General features: G+C 35.9%; 1 pseudogene; it reads right to left on the bottom strand.

Moving 5' to 3' along the window:
- Nucleotides 1–3,483: 3,483 nt before the first annotated feature.
- Nucleotides 3,484–19,596, bottom strand: LOC107730107 (cadherin-3-like; annotated as a pseudogene).
- Between the last annotated feature and the right edge of the window lie 5,796 nt (nucleotides 19,597–25,392).

Below are 25,392 nucleotides of genomic sequence, written 5' to 3'. Positions count from 1 at the left end.
GATAGGATCACTTTGTTCCCGTCTGCCTTATAAGAAATGATTCAATGCAAAATGGCAGCTAGCAGTCTAAACCAGTAACTATTTAATTATTTAAAGCGAATATTCTCATGCTATTTTTTTTTTAAACAGTTGTATTTATTGCATTTATGTTTGATTTAATAATACTTTGCAATTAGGTTCGATTTCCATTAGGTAAAATATGAACCAGAGTTATTAAAAAAACTAAATCTAAGATCATAAAAAAAATGCTAAGTGATTGAAAAATATTATATTTATTTTATTTCAGATAGTTTCTAACGAAACATTTTCATGTAGTTTAACTTAATGTACTAAAATAACTGAAAAATAGAACTGAAATAAAAAATGTATAAAAACAGAAATAAAAACGAATTCAAACTATTAACAAAAACTAATAGTATCCCAATGATACCAAAAATAAGTAAAAAAAAATCTTAAACTTATTTTATTTCAGCTAGTTCCCAAAGGAAACATTTCTCATTTTCATTTTTTAAAACTTGATATACTAAAATAATTCAAAATAAAACCGAAAATAATTTGAACTATTAATAAAAACTTCAATTGTATCTCAATGATACTAAAATAATAATGAAGAGGATTAATTAATTTTAATGTTAATTTAACACTATGAACGAGAATGATAAACAACTGTATTTTTATTATCTAACATTACCAAAGAGATTGCTTCTTTTTAGTTCATGTCACTGTAAGAATGAATGGGACCCTAAGTGTAAAGCGTTACCAGTTCATTTTATAACAGTAAAAAAAAAAAAATAATAATAATAAATGAGTAACTTATGGGGAAAAAAGCTTGGGAGGTTGGAGCATGTGAGAGATTTATTGCCTAGCTAAAGTGTCAGGAGAAAGTGCTTGATGTTCAGCACCAGCATAAAAGAAATACCGTGCTTTGGAGCGGTGCCACTACTTGACCTCTATGGAGGACCAAACCTGCAGAAATAATAAATAAATAAATAAAATAAATACATAAAATAATATAATACATAAAGGAAAAAGTAATAAAAAAATTAATTCAGGGTTATTTTATTACAAATTAACTATATTTGTTTTTATCAAGTCATTTATTCCTTTATTTATTTTCCTGTCATTTTATTTATTTATTTATCTATATATTTATTCGTTTTTAATTTCTGCAGGTTTGGTCCTCCATAGACCTCAGAGGTTAAAGGGCACAGACTGAAACGCAAATGCAGTGATCAACCTGTGTAGCAACAAAAAAAATCCAGATGGCTGAACTACAGGAAAAGGCCTCTAAATGTTACTGTGCTGCACCTGTTCTGGGGAACTTATTTTCCACAACAAGTTGACAGATATAACCAACTCTTGGCCCCTCCTTACCAGAGCAGAAGAGCGCAGTGCTGGTGCTGGGGTAACAAGTGCAATGCATTACTGTCATGCACTGTGTGTCAATGGGTTGTAGGAGCTTGATATTTATATACTCCCAGCACTCAGTGTGGAAAATATTCTGTAAATCTCAATCACTATAAGGCTGCTCCGAGAACCCCTGTAAAAATATCTGCCTGGAATCTGTTCGATAAGCTAAATATAGGTGTGCCTTGCCTTAACCGTGGGTAAAATTAGCTCCTGGAAATGTTATAGTGTGCCACTATGCAGTTTAGTTGTGAGCTTATTATAAAAAAGATTTCCTAATGTTTATGCCAGAAGAGTTTGTATAGTGTTGTAGCAGTGCCGGAATAAACTATAATGTAACAAAGATCAATTAAATGTATAACATGAATGTATTTGACCCTGGACCACAAAACCAGCCATAAGGGTCTATTCTTTTAAATTGAGATTTATAAATTATCTGAAAGCTGAATAAATAAGCTTTCCATTGATATTTACGGTAGGAAATGTACAAAATATCTTAATGGAACATGATCTTTACTTGATATCCTAATGAAAAAAAAATCGATAATTTTGATCTATACAATACCTGTGCGACTTGCGACTGGTTTTGTGGTTCAGGGTCACGTTTATGTAAATGTATGTGTTTACGTTTCACTTTTACTTACAAGTTATTATACTGAACTCTGAACAAATCCACAGTGTTTTTTTTAACCTTACTGTAACTGAGGATCATACTTGAAAATATACACAGTATATCGTCCCTTAGTTTCAGCCGTAGTCCTTGGCACTGATGATCTGATGCAAATTGCTTCCTTTTTGGATATCTTCCAACCAAGTCATTTCTTCAGTGCTTTCTTTACAATACTTTTCAAAGCCTGTTGTGCCATAATGGTAATATATTTCTTCTGCACTGATTTGTAATGCATTTCAAATGGCACGTAAAAAACTCCTAAGACTGCATCCTAAATCACATACTTCCCTCCTACTGTATGTAGTAGGGAAAAAAGATCTAAGTTGTGAATAAAGACTGTTTACAAGAGAATACTATATTGTACCCAGACAACCTACCATTTCCCACAAGATTCTGAAGTGCACATTTCATAATTTATTATCCCATGAGGTCATGAGAAAGGATTTGTGAATGGCAGTGAAGTGATGCATCTGATGTCGGTAGGTCACATGACAATGACAAATATAGAATGTCTGGATTACATTCATACTACACACATTCATATTATATAGAACAGTCACACTATTTTAAGGTCCAATGCTCACTATTACCAAAACATTAACTATGCCTTAATAAACTAATCTGTTGCTTATTAATAGGTAATAAGGTAGTTGGTCATGCAGAATATGTGCTTTATAAGTACTAATAAACAGCCAATGTTAGTAACAAGGCATGCTAATAAAGCAACAAGTTAATATTGAGAATTGCTCCCTATACTAAACTGTTAACATATGGTAACACTTAGTTTAGTAGGGACCATCTAAAAATCTGAATATGATGAAAATGTCACAGAATGCCAGGAGAGACTAGGTAACATCCAGGTGCAGTTTATTGAAAGTAACAATCAAAACGGAACAAAAACGTGGCAAAAGGTAATCCAAAAACACAAGGAACAGAATAACACTGAACATCAAGGTCAGACATGGGAAGACAAATACAATACAGCAGCAATGACAGACAGAGTGAGCATGGTATATATAGATGGGATAATGAGTAAATGACTAACAGGTGAAAATGATCGGAAATGATAAACAGGTGCTCATGATCAGACAGAATGACAAGCAAGGGACTATGGGAAATGGAGTTAAACACATAACAAGAAACTGGAGAGCGCCCTCAAGTGGCCAGTCCAGGGCACCACAACCAGACACTGTGACAGAAAACATGGCAAGTCTCACTGGAACACCTACACATTTAACCATGTAAAGCTTGAAATATAAATCTAATTTCGTTTTGAAATAAAACAGTTCATTGAGCCTTTAGACAATATTTATAAAAAAAAGTTTGCATATGTGTTTTGTTCTGTATCCTGTTTGATACATCAGGCTTTTATGGCTCATATGCAGGAGAACTTGGATCTCATACTCGAGGAGGAAAAAAAACACTTCAGTTTTATTAACAGGTCCAAACTGAGCAAAAATATGCAATTTGGTGCAGTTGCTGATATTTGGCCGAAAATTAAGATCTGATAGCTTGTAATTCAAATCAATGAGTTCTTTTTTAACAGTATAGCAGACTACTTATGCAAAATGCATATAATTATCAGTTGTCAATCTATATCGCTCAATAATATGTCTTAGTAAGATGATATTTAATGCTTAGTTTTAAGATCAAAGATCTCTCATTTTTGTTTTGGAGGCAAAACATACAATGCAATACAGTCATAACTGAAAGATGTACAAATAAGTGTTTCTCAAAAGCTTGATGTATCATATTTTATAAATTTTTCTAAAAAAAAAAGAAAAAGGGATGTATGGATAAAGTTGCTTCAGTCCAGTAAGTGTTAATCTTGAAATATTAGTAATAATATAAAAGTTAATCTTATGTTTCTATTAAAATCAGTAAATATTTCACAGCAAAAAAAAAAACTGTGTGCCGCGACCCGAAGGGGGACGTTTTTAAAATGATACTAAAAGGCCTTTTACTTGCTAAAAAAGTGCAAACTATGAATCTGGCAACAGAGGGCATGTAGTAGATTGTGTACAACCGTTTTCATCAAGTTTTTAACATTTTTCATCAAGAAATTACAAGCACACAGGAGGTTTTTTCATTCTCTAGTTTAGTGTCTTGGTATACATGTCTCTGTCTATAATTTTAGTTTGATCCAGTACATTTCGTCTCATTTCAGCTAATGTAGTAAAAAAAGAAAAGAAAAAAAAAACTTTAGAAATGGTCACATTTCGCATTCATAGAGTTATAGCCCTTTCTCAGTTGCATGCATATTTATCCATATAGTCTATATGTGTATGCTTTTTTTTTTTTTCATTAATTCTGTTAGGTTTGTTTGTTTTCTAGTAGGCCTAAATATATGTCCAGGGCACCAGAAACATAACCAGTGTTTGGTGAGCCCCTCACTTCCAAAATCCTAGTTAAACTCCTGGCAATCATGGGTCTTGGCACAAACACACAGCTCTTTAGATGCACTCTGTTAGCACTTCATTTCTCTATCAGTCATCCAGAGTGGTTTCAAACTCTGTTTTACTAATGGCACTACTAAAAATCAAATCATTTCATCGGAAAAGTTGCAATTTTGTCTCTTTATAAGATAAAACAATGTTTTAATGTGTAACCGTCTTTTTGCTGGCATACAGAATACATTTACGTAATTTTGTTTATATTGGTTTTCTCTTATGGTAATCTAAAAGTATAATGTCTGAACATTGAGGTTAAATTTTCCCTAAATAGATCAAATAGATTTCCTTTTAAGTTAGATTTCCATTTACAGTTAAACCTTTATGCTAGTAACTCCCATTTTTATGGCATCAAACTGCACAAATCAAAATGTTGATACCTAGGCAAGTATATAACTGTAATGTTATAAAACTCTACAACATATAACTTAAAAAACATACAGAAGAAATACAATATAATCCATGCTTTTGATTAGTTTCTGATGCCATTAAGTGTTTAAATAGTAGCCAAACATCATTAAAAACACACACACACTTTGTTTTCTAGTAGGCCTAAATATATGTCCAGGGCACCAGAAACATAACCAGTGTTTGGTGAGCCCCTCACTTCCAAAATCCTAGTTAAACTCCTGGCAATCATGGGTCTTGGCACAAACACACAGCTCTTTAGATGCACTCTGTTAGCACTTCATTTCTCTATCAGTCATCCAGAGTGGTTTCAAACTCTGTTTTACTAATGGCACTACTAAAAATCAAATCATTTCATCTGAAAAGTTGCAATTTTGTCTCTTTATGAGATAAAACAATGTTTTAATGTGTAACCGTCTTTTTGCTGGCATACAGAATACATTTACGTAATTTTGTTTATATTGGTTTTCTCTTATGGTAATCTAAAAGTATAATGTCTGAACATTGAGGTTAAATTTTCCCTAAATAGATCAAATAGATTTCCTTTTAAGTTAGATTTCCATTTACAGTTAAACCTTTATGCTAGTAACTCCCATTTTTATGGCATCAAACTGCACAAATCAAAATGTTGATACCTAGGCAAGTATATAACTGTAATGTTATAAAACTCTACAACATATAACTTAAAAAACATACAGAAGAAATACAATATAATCCATGCTTTTGATTAGTTTCTGATGCCATTAAGTGTTTAAATAGTAGCCAAACATCATTAAAAACACACACACACACACACACACTCATTCAAAAGCATCCTTAGGCCAGTTGGTAAAAAAACTATGAATATATTCTTGAATTGTTGTCCAGTGGTCCCAGATTTGAAAGTCTTTGATAGTATTTTTATAGTGTCCATGGCGTGTTCACAGCACAGGGGTGGAAAATCGTGGGACAGCTCCAACCAGCAGGGAGAGATTAATGCCCTGAGAGGTAGACAGTCTGGGGGACAGTCTCAGTCATTGGTCAAACCGGGGCGGAAGGATGGGGAGAAGACCAGAGCAGAGAACAGCAGAGCGTGCAAGCAGAGTGAAGGTACTCAAAGCAGGCAGTATCAGAGATTTGGTTCTCAGCACCAGGCTTGGTTGGCAGGCTACCTTGGGGAACCAACAGGCAGGGAGTCTCAGGCTGGTAGAGCAGGACTGGAGGGAACACACACATGAATACACAACAAGACACCACCCAAGACCATACTACAACACTACTCAGTGCAACACACAGAGAAACAACATGTAAAATAAAAGAAAAAGTAAAAGCAAAATTTAACAAAAACGTAAAGGAAATATCTAAGTTTAGACTAAAAAATAACTAAAGTATAAAATTCAAACTAGAAACGAGACTGATGAACAACTAAATATGATATTACAAGTAAATATATGCAAGATTACTAAAGAACAAAACCAAAATCAGAAGATAGAAAATCAAGAACAAAAACTGCAACAAGGATACACAATAGTGATGTTCGGTTCTTGAACGAATCGTTCTTTTGAGCCGGTTCTCAGGAAGTAACCGGTAGAGCGGGTTCACAAATCGAACTGAATCGAACTTTAGTTCCTGGTTGATGACGCAGGACGCACAGCCGAAGTAGCACGTCCAACTCAAAAAGAACCGATTGAGCCGGTTCAACCAACTGTCGAAGTTTGCCGAGGATTACCGAGGACTCAACAAGAACCGAATGAGCCATGGCGAAGCTTGCCGAGGATTACCGAAGATTCTGATGATTGCGTTGACGACACTGTGCAAGCCTGAGGCGTGTACTGGAAACATGCTTATTACGACGGTTATTAGTTTATATTGACAGTTAAATGAAATGAACAATGGCAGGTAAGCAATGATGAAGATATAGTCTTTACTAGTGATGATAACGGTACTGATGATCTTTGTCTGTTTTACCAGATTGGAGAGCACAGATGGATTGTCTAGTGAATGAGGATAGTTTCCAGGAGCCGGTGACAGGTAAATAAACTAGTGATGTTCGGTTCTTGAATGAATCGTTCTTTTGAGCCGGTTCTCAGGAAGTAACCGGTTGAGCCGGTTCACAAATCGAACTGAATCTATCTTTAGTTCCTGGTTGATGACGCAGGACGCACAGCCGAAGTAGCACGTCCAACTCAAAAAGAACCGATTGAGCCGGTTCAACCAACTGTCGAAGTTTGCCGAGGATTACCGAGGACTCAACAAGAACCGAATGAGCCGTGGCGAAGCTTGCCGAGGATTACCGAAGATTCTGATGAATCTAACCTAACGACACTGTGCAAGCCTGAGGCGTGTACTGGAAACATGCTTATTACGACGGTTATTAGTTTACATTTTATTAAAACCTGCAAAAACCTTTCTGTGAGTGATGTAAATACAGTTTACAATAGTTTGTGTATGCATATTATATTTAAAGTTGTTTAAGCGAAATCAAGGAGTTTATAAGACTGGTTTATTCATTCTTTATACTGTAGACATGTAGAACATATCCGCGTTTGTGCATCAATGTCTGTAATGTGTGCTGTAGGTGTGAAACTTTTAGGAATCCAAGTTGTAGCATATTGGTCAGTCAGTCAGTCGTATCTGACATAAATCCGCAAATGAAACTGTGACCACAAACACCGTTAACCTAAGTGAATTATATGGCAATAATCAGCAATATGCGTTCACACAAATAACTTTATTTTTTGAATGTTTCATATGGACAAAAATGACATTTGAATTTTTCATTGATACAACATTGCACTGAGTTGTTAGAAAATAAATGCGCAGAGACGTTATTGCTTGATGACGTCAGGAACCGATTAATCGGCTTTTTGAACTGGTTCAATGAGCCGATCTGTCACAAAAGAACCGGTTCGCGGAAATGAATCGAACTTAGCATCACTAATACACAATAACAGGGCAAGACTGGAATATAGAGCAGCAACTGTCTCTATGGCACAAGACAAACCAGCAACCACAAGAGGAAAAACAGCACAATATAAAGGGAGGAATGTACACTGTCGTGTTTTCTTTATGATGATGCACGCATAATCAGCTTTAGCATGTAGTTCTTTATTAAACACTTTTCAGCTACGCAACATGAGCGCTAACTCCTCAGCAGTAAACACACAACCCAACATGCCTGATTTGCATTACCTATACTGACAGGTGATACAGCCAATAGGAACAGAGAATACGTTGTTTCTGACATATGATTGGCTGAGCCAAACGTAAGAATACTACATACACGAGGGCCAGGTGAGCACAATTACAGAAACGAGGACAAGACAAGGGCTAAACAAGAGGGCATGACCAAGGGAAACAAGGAGGTGGGACCACAGGAACACATGGCAGGCATAAACAAAGACAAAGCAAAGTGTGAAGACACAAGACAAACAAAGAAACATTAAACAAAGACAACACAGACAAAGCTGCCAGGGCAGAGCCCTGACATATAGTTCATAACTGCATCATGATTGAGCATTCGAAATTGCTGGCTGGTAAATATTGCCTACTGAATTAAGAAATGGTATACATTTTTGACTCAAAAACAGTTTCTGGACCTTATGGTTCAAAATCTATTAGCATTAACATAAGTGCAAAAAGTGAGCTTAAGTAATGGGAAACATTTAAAGACATATAAACACCAATTTATATAGTAATTATTATAGCAATTATTTGCTATAGTATCAGTTACATTGTCTTCTATCTTTGTGCCAAATTTTCACATTTTTCTCGAAACGTTTCTATGGGCTAACGGTAGGGTTTGCATGACTACTAATTTCTGCTAGTTACTTGTCAAAACAGTATCGAAGTTTCTCAAGTACTCCAGGTTTATGTTACGGTTTTAAAATAGACATGAAATAAATAATTTGTTAGTTTTTATTAAATTAATAGCAATAAAATAGCAAAAACAAATGCATACCTTTTTGAGGTGCATGTCATACATGTCATACATTTGAAGTATGTCATACCTTGACTTAAAATAATTTCATTTTGTATTGAATTACAGTTTAAGTCACTTCCTTGTTGGCTTCACGAGAGAGAGGGGGAGGTTGCTGTTCGATTAGCACACACAAAGTAGCATGTTATAGACTAACATTGTAACTTTAACATCTATGTCTTTGACAGCGAAAATATATGCACATGCAATAACAGCAGTAGCAGTGTAGCAGTGTTAACTACCATGCAAATGCATTGGGCCCTGCAGGCCTGCTTGCCACAAATGATTAACTCATTTTGACCTCATTTATTATCAGTCCGAATAAAGTAGAAAGAAACAACCATGAAGAGCACATATCCAAGCGCCGTTCAAAAAAAGAAAGAAAACATAAGAGAAAAAAGGCAATACTAAAAGTTTGCCAAAACTTAAAACTTTTTGTGGCCTGAGCTTAAGCGGTATCGCTTTCCACTTTATTACTAGTTATAGCATGTGATAAATGTGAATCAGAAGGTATATCAGAAGATACTGTACAAATAATTGAAATGTATCATGCCTTGTGAATGTTCAATCAACCACGGAAAGACAATAAAACAGCTGGTAAACACCTAACACTGCATTTACCTCAAAGTCATTCAATGTCCATAGCTGAGTAGTTCACAATAGAAAAAAAGCATTTTGCTTTTAATGATGTATTAATTATTTAATGTATCTTTGAACCTAAACATTCAATTAAAAGAGCGAGAAAAAAACAGCACATTGCAGCTATTTTTTGTGACTTTTTTAGTGTATGTGTTTCAAAGTGAAGTAAATGCAGATTTTAAATGACACTTAATTCTGTTTAATATGTGCAATTCTAAGAAAAATAGTTACAAAGGTAATGTTAGGGTAGGGTATGTGGGTCCTCAGGTCTTGACTTTGCTTAGGGCCCCCAAAATGGTAAACCCACCCCATAATAACAGATCTCACATCACTTAGATCTTCACTAAATCGATTTGAAATACTTTATAATAGAATAACACAAAATTCACAGTCTATTTGCTGCCATCATCCTCCTGACACATACTGCCTTGGTCGTGGACTCGCGGTCATGGTTTGCTGGTTTGCGTTAAGAAAAACAACCACTTCAGCATAACAAGGAGGCAGGCAGTCTTGTTAATTGCCTTGTGATAGTGTTGCAGCCAAGGTAAAAAATTATTTCACTCTTTGTACTGGTGGTAAGGACAGCAAGATATGATTTGGCCAAATTCTGAATGAATAAGCCTCAAAAGCACACAAAGAATGCTCTCTTTATAATTGCTAAAAAGCTTTTTGAGTTCATTGCGATGTCAGAAAGTTTGACAAAGCTCTCTACACTGCACAAAAAAATTCTTATTTACAAATGCCCACTGGACCTTTTGCCAAATATTTTTTTTTGCCAATATTCTAACCCAGTGGGTAATTAATGTTGAAAATTTGATGTCAAAAGACAGGTCAAATATTTAAATCAAACTGATTTTGATTTTATATAATCTGAAGGTCTAACATATTGGCCTACATATACATTAAACACATTTCAGTGTGGGATTAACTTCTTATCACACATATACCACTGGAAGAAATTGCCATCCAAACGGAATTTAAAATGATGATACAGCATCATGATTAAATCTTGACTAATATTATAAGTAAAATTGATATCAAGGTGCCCACTGGGAAATTTTAGCTTCAACTGAGGGTGTACTTGATTTCATTTTAGCATGTTTTAGCACCCATGTAGAACCAGGCCAAGAGGGAACTGGTATTGATTACATGCCCTATAGTAAATGCATGCTGGAGTACTTGATCGCTTCCATCAGAGCCGACTAATGGATGAACTACCCGACTATTCTATGCAAGCCCTAGGCTGACAGACGTTAGTAGCAGAAGCACGAAGACCATGAATTACATAATGCATCTTTGAAGTCGGGCATGAGTAAAGAGTGCTGTGAACAATTGTCCTATATTTTGCAATTTTATACTTCCAATATGCCTTTAACACTGGGGGGAATATGAAGACGGATTCTGCTTTTAAACCTCCAGCACAATCTCCAACACTCTACAATTGAATACAACTTACACTGTCAATGCATTAAGTTGTATTTAACACAGAATAACTTTTAATTCTCTCCTCCTCCAAACATGTCTGCCAGCTTCTTAAAGCGTGGGCCCCACTCATTGAGGAAGTCATAGTCTTGGTCGTGTCCTGAGCTGGAAGAGTTGAGGGAGCTGAGTGAACCTGCATCCGAGCCTCCTCCTTCATAGTCAAACACCAGGAGGGAGTCATAGGGGGGTTGCTGTAGGGTCCTCATCTGCAGTCTTCAGATTCTGGTACAAAGAATTGTGTTAGTCATGCATGGAACTTATATATATATATTATTTTATGGTGCAATGTTTGTGTGCATTAAATGTAAATAAAATGCATTTTCTTTTTTCTACTGGATTTCCATTTCTGATCCTCTAGATTTTTTAGATTGATGATTGATGATTTTCTAGTTTTGTGTTGAATAATCCCCTGGGTAAAATTCCCAGGTTGGCCTAGACTGCCTTTTTTTGTCTACAAAAAGTTTTGTTCTGCTCTGAGCATCTTGCCACATTAGAAAGAACTAATGTTTATTGTAAAACCTATATATGACTGTAGGGCCTCAGGTCTTGACTTTGCTTAGGGCCCCCAAAATGGTAAACCCAAACCTGAATAACAGATCTGTATGCACATCACTTAGATCTTCACTAAACCGATTTGAAATACTTTATAATAGAATAACAGAAAATTCACAGTCTACTTGCTGCCATTGTCCTCCTGACACGTACTGAGCCAAGGAAAACAAATCTTTCACTCTTTGTACTGGTGGTAAGGACAGCAAGATATGATTTGGCCAAATTCTGAATGGATTAGCCAAAAAAAAAGCACACAAAGAATGATCCCTTTATAATTGCTAAAAAGCTGACACAAGTTCATTGCGATCTCAAAAAGTTTGACAAAGCAGGGGGACATAAGCAGAGCCAAAATCATGAATATGAAGACAAATTCTGCTTTTAAACCTCCAGCACAATCTCTCCCTCTCTACAATTGAAAAAAAAACGTATATTGTCAACACAGAATAACTTTTAATTTTCTCCTCCTCCATACATATCTGCCAGCTTCTTAAAGCGTGGGCCCCACTCATTGAGGAAGTCATAGTCTTGGTCGTGTCCTGAGCTGGAAGAGTTGAGGGAGCTGAGTGAACCTGCATCCGAGCCTCCTCCTTCATAGTCAAACACCAGGAGGGAGTCATAGGGGGGTTGCTGTAGGGTCCTCATCTGCAGTCTTCAGATTCTGGTACAAAGAATTGTGTTAGTCATGCATGGAACTTTTTCTAAGAAGGAAATCAAAATATTTATATGATTTTCTAGTTTTGTGTTGAATAATCCCCTGGGTAAAATTCCCAGGTTGGCCTAGACTGCCTTTTTTTGTCTACAAAAAGTTTTGTTCTGCTCTGAGCATCTTGCCACATTAGAAAGAACTAATGTTTATTGTAAAACCTATATATGACTTACATAACCAATGAATGTGGCAATCTCCTCAGGGTTGGCTCGTCGAGGTCTATACTGAGGTGCAGGCAAGAAAATAGGAGCCACGCCGTTGTCTGTTGTCCAGACCTTGATGTAACACACTCAGATCATAGTTCTGTGTAGAAAGTGAGTATGATATAAAACAGAAGCAACCACAAGAAGTACACACTACACTGTAGTAACTGTTGATATGTACTTGAGGAATCTAATGCACTCTAAAACAGTAACACCAAATCACAGACAGCTATGAGCATTTCAGTAATTTGCCATAACACAAATACTAATGAATCCAGACTTTAAAAATGGAAGAACATCCTAAAGTCATTTAAAAATTCATTTAAATTTAAATACTAAACCTAACCTGATCATCTTCTCCACCACCTTCCTCATCATAACAGCAGACATTGTCTCTTATGTCATCATCTTCAAGAAGGAGTGGCTTTTTATACTACTTGGTTTCTTCCTTATGAGCAGCAGAATTAGAAGAAGAAGTACTGTGGTAAAAAGAGCATAAACTAACTTGCTTATAAAAATGACACAAAATTATAGGATTAAAGAAATTATGCAAAAGTGATGATAGTTAATGAATACACTGAAAGTGTTTAAAGGGGTCATATCAAGGATGAAAAACTCCTCCCCAGCCCAGACATTAATGGATGCCACCTGACATCATCTGCGATGTTTACTTATGCAAACAAAAAGTGTATCTATTTCTGTTATTTTTCCATATGTACAGGGAATGATCCACAGGGTTAGAATTACACCTTAAAACAATCCATCTGTGTTGGTCATACATTAATTAGTGACCTGTTTGTGTATTATCCACTGGGAAGAGAAAGAACATTGTCCTACAGTGGATGACTGAATTTGGACAATTGGCTGTTGCCCAGAGAGAACAGATTTTTGATGCCCAGTCACATTATCTTTAAAGCACATCTTGGAAGTATATCCATGTTACCTAATTACAAGACCTGATTTTACTGTAGGTTTGATTGTTTTACACTGTAAGTAGTCCCATTAGGCCTCCTGCATCCTGTCTCCTGAGCGTAGTCATTGCATCCTCAGACACTGCACAGAATCAGCTTTGCAAAAGCCTGAACCTAGAGAACTATAAGCTTCACTTCAAGGTCATGTCAAAAATCTGGTGACACTTTGGGTCAGCAGTTTTACTGAAGAGCTGTTTTCCAGCGCATCTTTTAGCCCTGATGAAGGCCTGTATGTTGAAACACAATGGCAAAATAAAAAGAATTATGCTTTTCAGTTCCAATTCCTGATTGGTTTGCCTTCTCCATTCCACAAGTGTTGCTGGTATTGCTTTAACTGTTATTTCTTTCCATGCACCTTGTTGTTTTGTCAAGTTACGCCATACTAGAAGTATGAGAATTCGGAACCAACTATGATGGTGATATGACAGAGAACATTTGCTTATAATTTAACTTTTGTTGACTTGTCAAAAAGACTCTCTCCACACTGAGCATAAGAGACATGTTCTGATCAATTTGAAGCAGGAAATCCATGTCAGAATTCATGCTTTGTAGTGCACTAATTAGGTAGTGATAGTTACAGCTGGAGTGTCTGTAAAAGTATCCAAGTATTTCCCTGTACATATTTAGCATCGAACTACTTTATGTTGTAGTGAGCCTTCACTTCAAATAACAAAGATCATGAGACGCTGTCAACTACGTTGGACATGGCAGCAACCCGTAATGTTACACAACACTGTTACTCATTTTATACACAGTTTTTTTTTTTTTTACATTTAAGGGTCCTATGCATTTTAAAGATTTTGGTGCAAAAAAACCTTGTTTAATACTAAAGGTCACACGTGTTTTGAAGAAACCTTGAATAGTTTTAATATTACAAATGTGTAGGATATGGCCCCTTTATTCACTTTAAATGCATGAATGAAATGATTAAATTACATACACAGCAGAGCCCAGATGGCTGCCAGGATTCCAAGGGATAGTGATTGTGGGACCCCGGCCATAATTTTTTTGCATAGAAATTAATCTCCTTTGCAGTCACACACAGTTGCTTGAATGTAGTTGTCTTGATACATGTCATTGTTATCATAAACCCTTAGGACAACATTGTAATTACCCTGCTCCAACACAGAATTAAGCGTCAACAGAATCCCAGTTTCCATAATAGGCAAATAAATAGGTTAGTATAAACACCCAGACTTGAATTAGATGATATATAGTTCATATTTTTCCAATATACATTATCCTTACTTGTTTCATTCATCCTTGCAGTCCAGTTTTTCTTTGTGTCTCCATGGGGCTCAACGCTGAAGGGAGCAGCATAAAGAGGTCCATCTTTGTCAGTTATAGAGAGAAGCACTGTGGCCTTACGGTTGCAAATCTCAATAATTTCTTCGTTAATAATTGGAGCGTTGTCATTTACATCCTCCAATTCAATTACCAAGGTTCCTGTACCCGTTGCTGGATTTTCATCTGTATTTAAGCACAAACTTACTGAAAAAGGCTATGCTAGCAAGAATTATCCTTTTAAAAAGAAACACAAATGACCATCATCATCCAGGGTCAAAATGATAGCTCTGTATTTGCCATCTTTGACTAGGGCAGATTCTCTATCCATACTACTCTTAATCATCCCAGTGTCTTGATTTAGCCAGCCAGCAGGATCTTTACCAATTTTATACCTGGGACGAACCAAAATGTGTAATACCAGAATGTGTATATTCATAACAGGTGATAGAGATAGATAGATAGATAGATATCAATATACTACATACACGATGTAACGTGTATCTACACAACACAACATATATTACCATATACACTACTGTTCAATAGTTTAAGAAACTGATATTTTTATTCAGCAAGGGCTTCGTTTATAATGTTACAAAATATTTCTATTTCAATTAAATGCTGTTTTCCAAACATTCTGTTCATGACAAAATCCTGAAAAAAGACACTGTAAATGCAGTTACCATATACTTCAGCACTAAGCAACACAAATTTCCAAATGTGATAATAAGAAAGGTTTCTTGAGTACCAAATCAGCACATTAGAATGATTTCTTTGTGATTGCCTCTGTGAAGAAGTCTCTCTCTCTCTCTCTCTCTCAGTTCAGTTAAATTCAATTCAATTCAATATGGTCCAACCTGACAGAACTGGAGAGGATCTGCAAGGAGGAATGGCAGAGGATTCCCAAATCCAGGTGTGAAAAACTTGTTGGATCTTTCCCAAAAAGACTCATGGCTGTATTGGATCAAAAGGGTGCTTCTACTAAATACTGACTAAAGGGTCTGAATACTTAGGACCATTTGATATTTCAGTTTTTCTTTTTTAATAAATCTGCAAAGATGTCAACAATTCTGTGTTTTTCTATATATATGGGGTGCTGTGTGTACATTAATGAGGGAAAAAAAATAACTTAAATGATTTTAGCAAATGGCTGCAATATAACAAAGAGTGAAAAATTTAAGGGGGTCTGAATACTTTCTGTACCCACTGTATATATATATATATATAAATCGCTACCATGGCCTTGTGGTCAATGCACTGACATATAGTGCAACAGAGACACAAGTTTGAGTCCTAGTTCATGGTCTTTTCCCCAGTCCTATTCTCCTCTCTGTCTTATCCCTTCCCTTCACCGATTCTACTGTCTTCTCATAATAAAAGCATAATGCCAGAAATTTAACTTTCAATCTTACTGATATCAAACTTTTGAACAGTAGTATATATCTCTTTATTTATGTGCAGTATAAAGTGGTGCAACAGTTCTTACGTTATCTTCTGTGATTTTCTAGTGTCTGGTTCAGTGGCTGTATAAGCAACCAAATCGCTATCAACTGGTAAATTTTCATGTCTGGAAATAACCTTCTCCTGCGTATTAAACTCGGGAGGCTCATTCACATCTTCCACATTCACTGTGACTGTGGCAGTGGAAGTGGGCAAAGAACCGGCAAATGGTTCATCATTTTCAACAATCACAGACAGAACGTACTGCTTGGTCTTCTCAAAGTCCAGGGGCTAAATAGAAAAGAAAGTGTCTTTTACTAAGTAATGTCATCACAACCAGTTGCCTAGGCAAAAATAAGAACAACACACAGTACCTTAACAGTGGTGATGATGCCCTCCAGCTGGGTGGGTCCAGTACTGACATTGAAAAACCCACCCTTGTCACCACTAATAATCCGATACTTGGTTGACCAGGCTGGTTGATCCAACTTCATCTCCATCAGAAACTGTACGTTTGGCCACTACAGCCCCCACTTTATTCTCTGGGACGGATATGGTGTGCTAAAACATAAAATTAATTATTTTATGCTGTACTGAAATGTATAATGTATAAAGTATGTATAAAGTATAAACAGTTATACTGTACGGCACTGAACACTCAGCAAAACCAATCAGGTGTTTGTATGCATTACTGAAATTTGCTCAAACTGAGGAAGGTTATCATTGCTGTCAGTAATTGTAATAACAGCTGTGCCAGTGTTTGCCAAACCGATTCCTTCCATGTCAGTAGCCACACTTAACAAGTATATCTGGGCCATTGCTGAAAGAGAAGATGTTTTCAGGTGATACTGTTTACTTGAAATCATTCTTCACCCCTGTGATATCCATGCATTGGATTTCTCACCTCTTTGTCCAAGCCTAAATAATTCACATAAATTCTTCCAGTAAGAGTGTTGATTTCAAACATGTTTGGATTTGGTGATGGTGGAAGTAGGCTGACAATTTTGCATCTGATTTCGGAATTGTAATTACCTGGCTCATCTGCATCAGTGGCTGTGACTGTCATAGACTCATAACCTTCAGTGACAGAAGAATAAAAACTAATTAGGTACTATTGATGACACCTAAAAAATACAAAATGTGCTGTTTCCAGGAATCATTAAAATTAATGTTAAAAGAATGATTAAAGGGGTCATATGATGTTGCTAAAAAGAACATTATTTTGTGTTTTTGGTGTAATGAAATGTGTTTATGTGCTTTAAGGTTCAAAAAACAATTTGGGCGGTGTTATGCAAATCTTCCCAGATCGTGACGTAGGTATGTGGGGGCGTGTTAGAACGAGCCGTTTTAGGTAGGCGTGGTTGACTCTTAACTTTTATAAAGAATATCTCTTTGGATTTGAGACTTTAGTCTTTGCAACTTTACAGATCTTCTTTATGCACCAAGAGCTTGTAACACTCCAAAGAGAAAGGAAAAATTTAAATCACATCATATGACCCCTTTAAAAGACATTTATTCTAAAGGCTGACTGGTCAATTTGCCTACCTTTTGACTCAGCTTCAGAAACTTGTCAATGACAATGATAGTAAGGTTTGTGGGTGATGGAATTTTTTTCCCATCTTCTGAAATGGCACGAGCGTTGAGCTGAAGACATGGGATGCAACATGAATGTTAAGTGCAAAATTCTAGTAATTTCCCAAGTGAAATACTTTATTTATTACATGATTTAAAAAAGTTAACAGATAAAGTTCACATACTGAAATACAAAATGTTAAATGAAAAAACATTTTAGAAACATTTTATTGACTTTGGAATTTACTGTTTAAATGATTTACAGTGGCACTAGAAAGTTTCTTCGTTTTCAGTATTTCTACATAAATGAAATTGAGCTTGTAACACTCCAAAGAGAAAGGAAAAATTTAAATCACATCATATGACCCCTTTAAAAGACATTTATTCTAAAGGCTGACTGGTCAATTTGCCTACCTTTTGACTCAGCTTCAGAAACTTGTCAATGACAATGATAGTAAGGTTTGTGGGTGATGGAATTTTTTTCCCATCTTCTGAAATGGCACGAGCGTTGAGCTGAAGACATGGGATGCAACATGAATGTTAAGTGCAAAATTCTAGTAATTTCCCAAGTGAAATACTTTATTTATTACATGATTTAAAAAAGTTAACAGATAACGTTCACATACTGAAATACAAAATGTTAAATGAAAAAACATTTTAGAAACATTTTATGGACTTTGGAATTTACTGTTTAAATGATTTACAGTGGCACTAGAAAGTTTCTTCATTTTCAGTATTTCTACATAAATGAAATTGTTCAAAATTGAGTCACTGATGTATTGATCAAAATATTTCAGGAGTAAATATCTTGGAGAAGGTATGTGAACCTTATCAGTTTATTATGTTTTTGTTTTTACACTTTCCTCTTCTTTTAGCACGTTGCTTGTTGTGCAACAGTAAACCGCTAACCAACGGTAAATTTCACATTCAAAATGCACTAAAACTACCAAAACACTACATGTCTCAAAATCAACTCATTATTCCAGAACACTAACAAAAGTTGTCACCTAACAAGCAGACGTCGCACTAGAGTTTTGACAATTCAATACTTAACTGTAAAACAATGTTAAAATGATCACTGTAATCAAACGAACATCCACTTATCTCGTATGATGCCTTTTTTCTCTCTATCCAGTGGCTGAGTCACAAAAAGATACCCAGTCTTTTTGTCAATAATAAAAATATCCACAGGTGGCTGATCTGTGCCTTCACCTATGATACTAGAGTATCTCTGCATCAGGTACACAGTCTATTTTTGCCTTTAACTAAATGCAGAAATAAAATATATATAGACCTGTATTGATCATGTAAACCTTCTCATATTGATGTAATTTACAACATTCATTATCATTATTTTTACACACCGGGAACAGTTTTCTGGGGAAACTACCTCTCTCGTTCTCAGTTATGCTATAAGGAGGAATAACCCACTCTTTCTTTCTTCTCCTTTGACCTGATGAAGAGCTTGGAAACTCCACAACCAGAAGACCAGAGGGTATTTGCAACTGTAAAATGAAAAGGTTTAAAAAAGACACATACTGCTTGTAAAACTACACAGAGCATTGTATCAGTCTTTCATATTATTTAATTCTAGCTTATTTTGGATTGTCTTTTTGAAATTAACCATCCCTACTTAATAAAAAAAAAAGAATTTGCTGCCTCATTTTGTGTGCATTAATAATATAGGTAAAAGAACATACCTGTGTGAAAGGCCCAGCAGAGGTCAGGCTTGTACTGTATTAAGCAGCATGAAGTTGCACATACCTGTGAAGCTTCATTCACTGCAGTATCCCTGTAACTGTCCTCATGACTGTAGACATGCTTTTGACATAACTCTTGTGCTTTCATCATATGTACTGAACATTACTGTCAGAAGTCATAAGAAAACAGGTCTTTATACAATGGATTTTAAACTAATTCAAACTAGAATCAATCAGCCACTTTTTGCAATGTGCAATGCGAAAGTGTGAGTAACTGAAAACTGTTGAGTTACTGGTTCCTACAACTCATTTAATCAGTTTATTTATTTGAGTAATCAACTTTAAAATGTGTGTTTATGCTACAATTTCACATTTGAATATGTCACTTTCAGTGATTAAATGATTAGTGTTTAAAAAAATACATTGCAGAGGAGGCCAGCTTCCCATATTACAGTAATCAATCATTGTAGAGGCATAATTTATGTGATAATAGTTTGAACTGCTCCCGCTGATAATCTAGCAACTATGGAGGGTAGAGTTATTGAACAAGCTGCCATTCCATGCAGCAGCTGCTAATTAAAAATGAAGACCTCATGCCCAAGTTGGACATATAGACAATATAGCAATCACCTTCACCAAATGGCTGAACCTGCTCTTTTAACACGGACCATTTACAGTTTTTTTCAACTGCGTACACACAGAATCTTTACTTGTCACACAATTTCTGAAACCTGACACTCAAACACCAGAACCACACACCAAATCTGCAAAACCATACACTAATTCTCGGCCTTTGACTCAGTTTTCAATTTCATAAAACACTTTTTGCAAAACACCACACACACGAAACACAATTCACTATGTAAAAAGCAAAAATCTAACAGGAAGTAACTTGATTTCCTTTTTTAAACACAACCAATCAAAATGTTTTTCACACTAATTCATCAGTGCCTCACACTAACTCCTCACATGTGCAAACACTCATTGCTTTACTTAACACCAATCATGGCTTTAGAATAGGCCTATAAATACACATCTAACCAACAACACATGGTTGATGCATTATTTCTTTTCTTTTGTACTGTGTAATACTGTATTCACAACCACAAATACATACAATAAAAAAAGTTTGGTTTCAATCTTGCTTTCGTGTTTACCGTGAATTTTTCAACATCTCTCTGCCAATTACAGTTTTTTTTCAACAGCTTACATTTTCAGAACTTTGCACACAAATCCAAGAATTGCACACACAAAATGCAAAATGCCTCACATCTCTTGCAAAACGAAGCACTGCATTCAAAATATCACAAACATATCTCAAAAGCAAACATTTGTCTTATGTTGCAAACGCCATATTATTATATTTTTGGATATATCATATACACACAGTTATTCAAAACTGAAAAGGAGGAGCATGATAAGGAGGTGGCAAATGTTTAGGTAGCTAGCTTGAAGCCAGTGGGGCTGTCGGTAAGAACAGGTCCAGTCTAGTCAAACCAGGTATATAAGAAAGTTTATTGTACATCCAAGGAGTTTTGGTGCATGTAGATGTGCGTGTGTGCATGTGGTTTATGGTCAATTATGCACACGCAGGAAAAACAGAATGAAAGGAGTAAAACTCAGTCCTCTGCACAGTACAACCACATGCAACAAAGCGTAGGCTGTGGACGCAGGTGCAGCTAATAAAGTCTGTGAGATAGCTCTAATTGGCTTGAGATGGGGTGGGTGGAGCTTGGGGCTAACGGGGAAATGAACAGGCTAAGCGGGGTGTGGCACTGCTTTGAGGGTGCAGCTTAGGGACACAAAAACTTTACAACAAAAACCTAAAGCTTTTCTTTCATGAGTTCTTATGTACATTTCTGTACAAGGCTGAAAGTAAATGGCAGAGAGATTCAGAGAAAATTCATGGTAAACATGAACGCAAGATTGAAAAACTCTTTTTTTTACTGTAAACATTTGTGGTTGTGAATACAGTATGAAACAGTATGAAAGAAAAGAAATAGGCCTACATTGTTTGCATCCATTGTTCAAAACCTACAGTTTTTCTCAGTCGCTTTGGTGCATTTCTGGAATCATCCTTAATATTTGCAAAGAAGTATCCACATTTCTGTATACAATTACACTTTTACTATGGTCTGACAAAAAACACACACACACACACACACACACACACACACACAAACAATATTTTGAAGAGCACTGGGCTCCAAATATTAGACCCCACATGACTCATTGGAAAAAATTATGTGTAATTGCATTGATTTTGCACTTTTAGTGAACTAAATCTTAAAAGCATATATTTTTTAAACTACTTGATAATATAATATAAAGTAAATAAAATGCCACATAAGTGTTTTTAAAAAGACTGACATAACACGTCTTTAAAAGTCCTTACTCCAAGAAGCATTGCGTTACAAACTGCTTCAGGCAGAGGGCGCCATTGCTCTCTGAATTGGGTGTAGTTTTACGTTTTTGGCCAAGTATTTTTGAGTAAACAAGCAAAAGCTCCCTGTGTGGCCATTCTTTTGACATACTGACAATATTTTTGTATTTATTTATTTATTTGCATATAACTTTAATGTATGCACATGAATCAATTCAGAATTTTGTGACTTGGAAATTATAACAATTTTCACAATGGTTGGCACATATACATTGTCCCACCACCAGTGCAGTCAACATGGGATCACACATTATAACTAATTTAATTCAGCTAACCCCTCACTGACAACACTGGGTGTTTGATATTCTCAGTGACTTAGCTTGCTATCTGAGCTAAAAAAATAAATAAAATAACAATACAAATCCAATGTTAATTTGAAGACAAATCAATAATTAGAATAACTGTTTGTTTTCATGATCAGACAGGAATAATAATCTGTTCGCAACAAAAGAGTAAAAAAAAAAAAAAAAAAACATAACCCCAAAAAGGACTTCCTCGAAAATGTGGGAATGAGGACAATGAATCGCAAAAGATGATTGTGTGATTGTGCACACAGATGCTGACATTTCAAACTTGCATGAGTAGAACCCTGTCTACTCTACCTAGCTGTTTTCCCCTTAAGAAAATCACAGATGCAATCATCTTTAATGGCCTCTTCTTTTGACATAAGCATTGTACACAGCTGGGACGTCTTAGAAACATTTTTTAACCTGCATGTAAAAAACTGGATTGTCAGGGTCAATGACACTATCTTCTCTGACCCATTTGTCTGAACATGTGGAGGCAGATGACAAATGCGAAACACATGGCTAGGAGTTCATTCACAAGAGAACGGCTGAATTACCAGATCTGAATAGATCTCCTCTCATGGCGGGGGCTTCTTTTTCTTGGAGAATGGGGGAACCCCAGCCCACTGTAGACCCAAGAATCCTGTATTCAATTGCTGGTTGCCAGGGTAATGCCTGGCTTTAGAGGTGCTCGAGTTTGGAAGGCAGCAGGACCGTCTGCAACAACACTGAGAATCCAGGGTGATGGTAGGCTCTTAGGAAGCATGCTGGCTCACTCAACCTGCCTGCAGTCAAGATCAGCATCTGCCGAAAGCTTGCCAGACCTCGGCAGTCTGACAACTGCAGGTGGAAGGCGGTTCTGTGCTATTATAAATCATTGTCGCTGACATCTTTAGTAGCATTCTTGCTAGAGTCACTTGCGCCTATGACTTCATGTATCTGCATATTGTTTATAGAGCTGGTTTTTATTGCTTTTCTAGAGCTGTTGTTGAAACAGTTAGAATTTGTGTATGCATATAGCTGTAGGGTTTAGGAGCAGGTGCTGTAATGTTCAGTAGCTTATTAACGACACAGATCTTCTGGCTTCCTTGTGAGCCCGGACCCTTAAGTGTCTCTAATAACCTTTTTGTTGTAAAGTGTGAGAGTGTCCTGCTTTGACCCTGTTTGCCGCAACAAGAGCAGGCCATGTTGGCACAATATGGTTGTTCATAGGAGTTTTCTAAACTCAAACTGCATTTGGGTCTTTGTGCTCAAACATCTCCTTCGTGTCCATGATGACCTATTTATGTCTTAAATTGCCATCTTGAGTTTTAATAAATATCAAATTCTATGTTAGGAACAGCAAAGATAACATTAGTTCAAAGCTAAATAAATTATTCATTTGCTAATTATTTTATTTAATGTTGTGAAAAAGCACGCTTTAGAATAATTTTTAGTGTACTAGGCATGCTACAGTACACTTAAGGGCTAAATTAATGTAAAGTTTTTTAACACTTAACTGCATGCTATTTTCAATTAAATGAAAATGTATTATTGTTAAAATTGATATTAAATTCAATTAGCTGAACTTGAGAGTTCTTTTACATCTTTATATGTAATTTCATAATTCAATTGTCTTTAAAATATGGTTATGTGTACTGCCAAATGGTGAATTAAAATATACTCTAAAGTAATTAAACATATTTGTCTTGCATTTAAATATATTTGTAATTATGCATTTGTAATGATGAAGGTGCAATTACAGGTAAAATTATAATCAAGTACTTCACATGGGCTTTGGGATGTTAATTAAACACATTAAATCAAATAATATTTAAAGCACAACCAAAGATTATTAAAACAATGATTTAAAATGTACTTTGAAAGTAAAACATTTAATTTGTCATTATTACGTGTTCTATTTAAGTACACTTAAGTCATTCATATTATATATTCTTCAAGTACAGATTTTCTAAAGAAACGTTCAAGATTTAAAGTACACTACAAGTGCACATTCAGTACAATTAAGCACACTTCTTTTTCACAAGGGACGACTTGCATATTGGGAATGGCTATTGAAAGTCTTCTTGAAAAGAACTGTGTGGATTCTTCCAACATGAGTGTTCAGCGATGAGTTTTGTGTCATTTTCATATTTCTTTAAAGACATCATACATTTAAAATATAAACTAGGCTTAGATAATCCACACTCTTGATTAATTCATAATTATATATATATATATAAAGGTCATTCCTAATAAACATCTGTGAGTGTCCAAGTGATGTTGGATGGCTTACACTAAATAAGTAAGAATATTAGCTTTCTGTTAGATGACCAGGAAAATGACATTGAAGCTTGGGCATGTGTGAGATTTATGGCCTTTAGCTGAAGTGTCAGGAGAAAGTGTTTGAAGCGCAGCACCAACACAAGAGAGATGCAGTGCTTTGGAGCGGTGCCACAACTTGACCTCAGAGGTTAAAGGGCACAGAGTGAAACGCAAATGCAGTGATCAACCTGTGGCGGAAAACAAGCCTAGATTGAGGGTGGAAAATAGGGTGGGGTTGCTGGCTGACAGGAACAGGCCTCTAAATGTTACTGTGCTGCACCTGTTCTGGGGAACTTCTTTTCCACAACAAGTGGACAGATATAACCAACTCTTGGCCCCTCCTTACCAGAGCAGAAGAGCGCAGTGCTGGTGCTGGGGTAACAAGTGCAATGCATTACTGTCATGCACTGTGTGTCAATGGGTTGTAGGAGCTTGATATTTATATACTCCCAGCACTCAGTGTGGAAAATATTCTGTAAATCTCAGCAGCTGTAAGGCTGCTCCGAGAACCCCTTTAAAAATATCTGCCTCGAGCTGGATAGCATCCGCTTAATAGGCTAAATATAGGCCAACTTTGTCTTAAAGGTGGCTAAAAGTAGCAGCTGGAATTATAATAGTGTGCCATGTAATGCAGTTCCATGCTTACTTTATAAACAGAATCCTCTATTTTTACACCACAGAAGTTTTCGTTGATAACTCAGAAACATTTTTATCATTTGCAGCCTATACTAACCTCATATAATCATGCTTAACAAATGCCTCACTGTCACATTGATGTATGGTCTGTTAGGATAGGACAATATTTGGCCGAGATACAACTATTTGAAAATCTGGAATCTGAGGGTGCAAAAAAATCAAAATACTGAGAAAATCGCCTTTAAAGTTGTCCAAATGAAGTTCTTAGCAATGCATA

Source organism: Sinocyclocheilus rhinocerous, unplaced genomic scaffold (assembly GCF_001515625.1).
Source record: "Sinocyclocheilus rhinocerous isolate Xijiao unplaced genomic scaffold, SAMN03320098_v1.1 scaffold36, whole genome shotgun sequence".
NCBI lineage: Eukaryota > Metazoa > Chordata > Actinopteri > Cypriniformes > Cyprinidae > Sinocyclocheilus > Sinocyclocheilus rhinocerous.
This window is presented reverse-complemented; position numbering and strand designations above follow the sequence as displayed.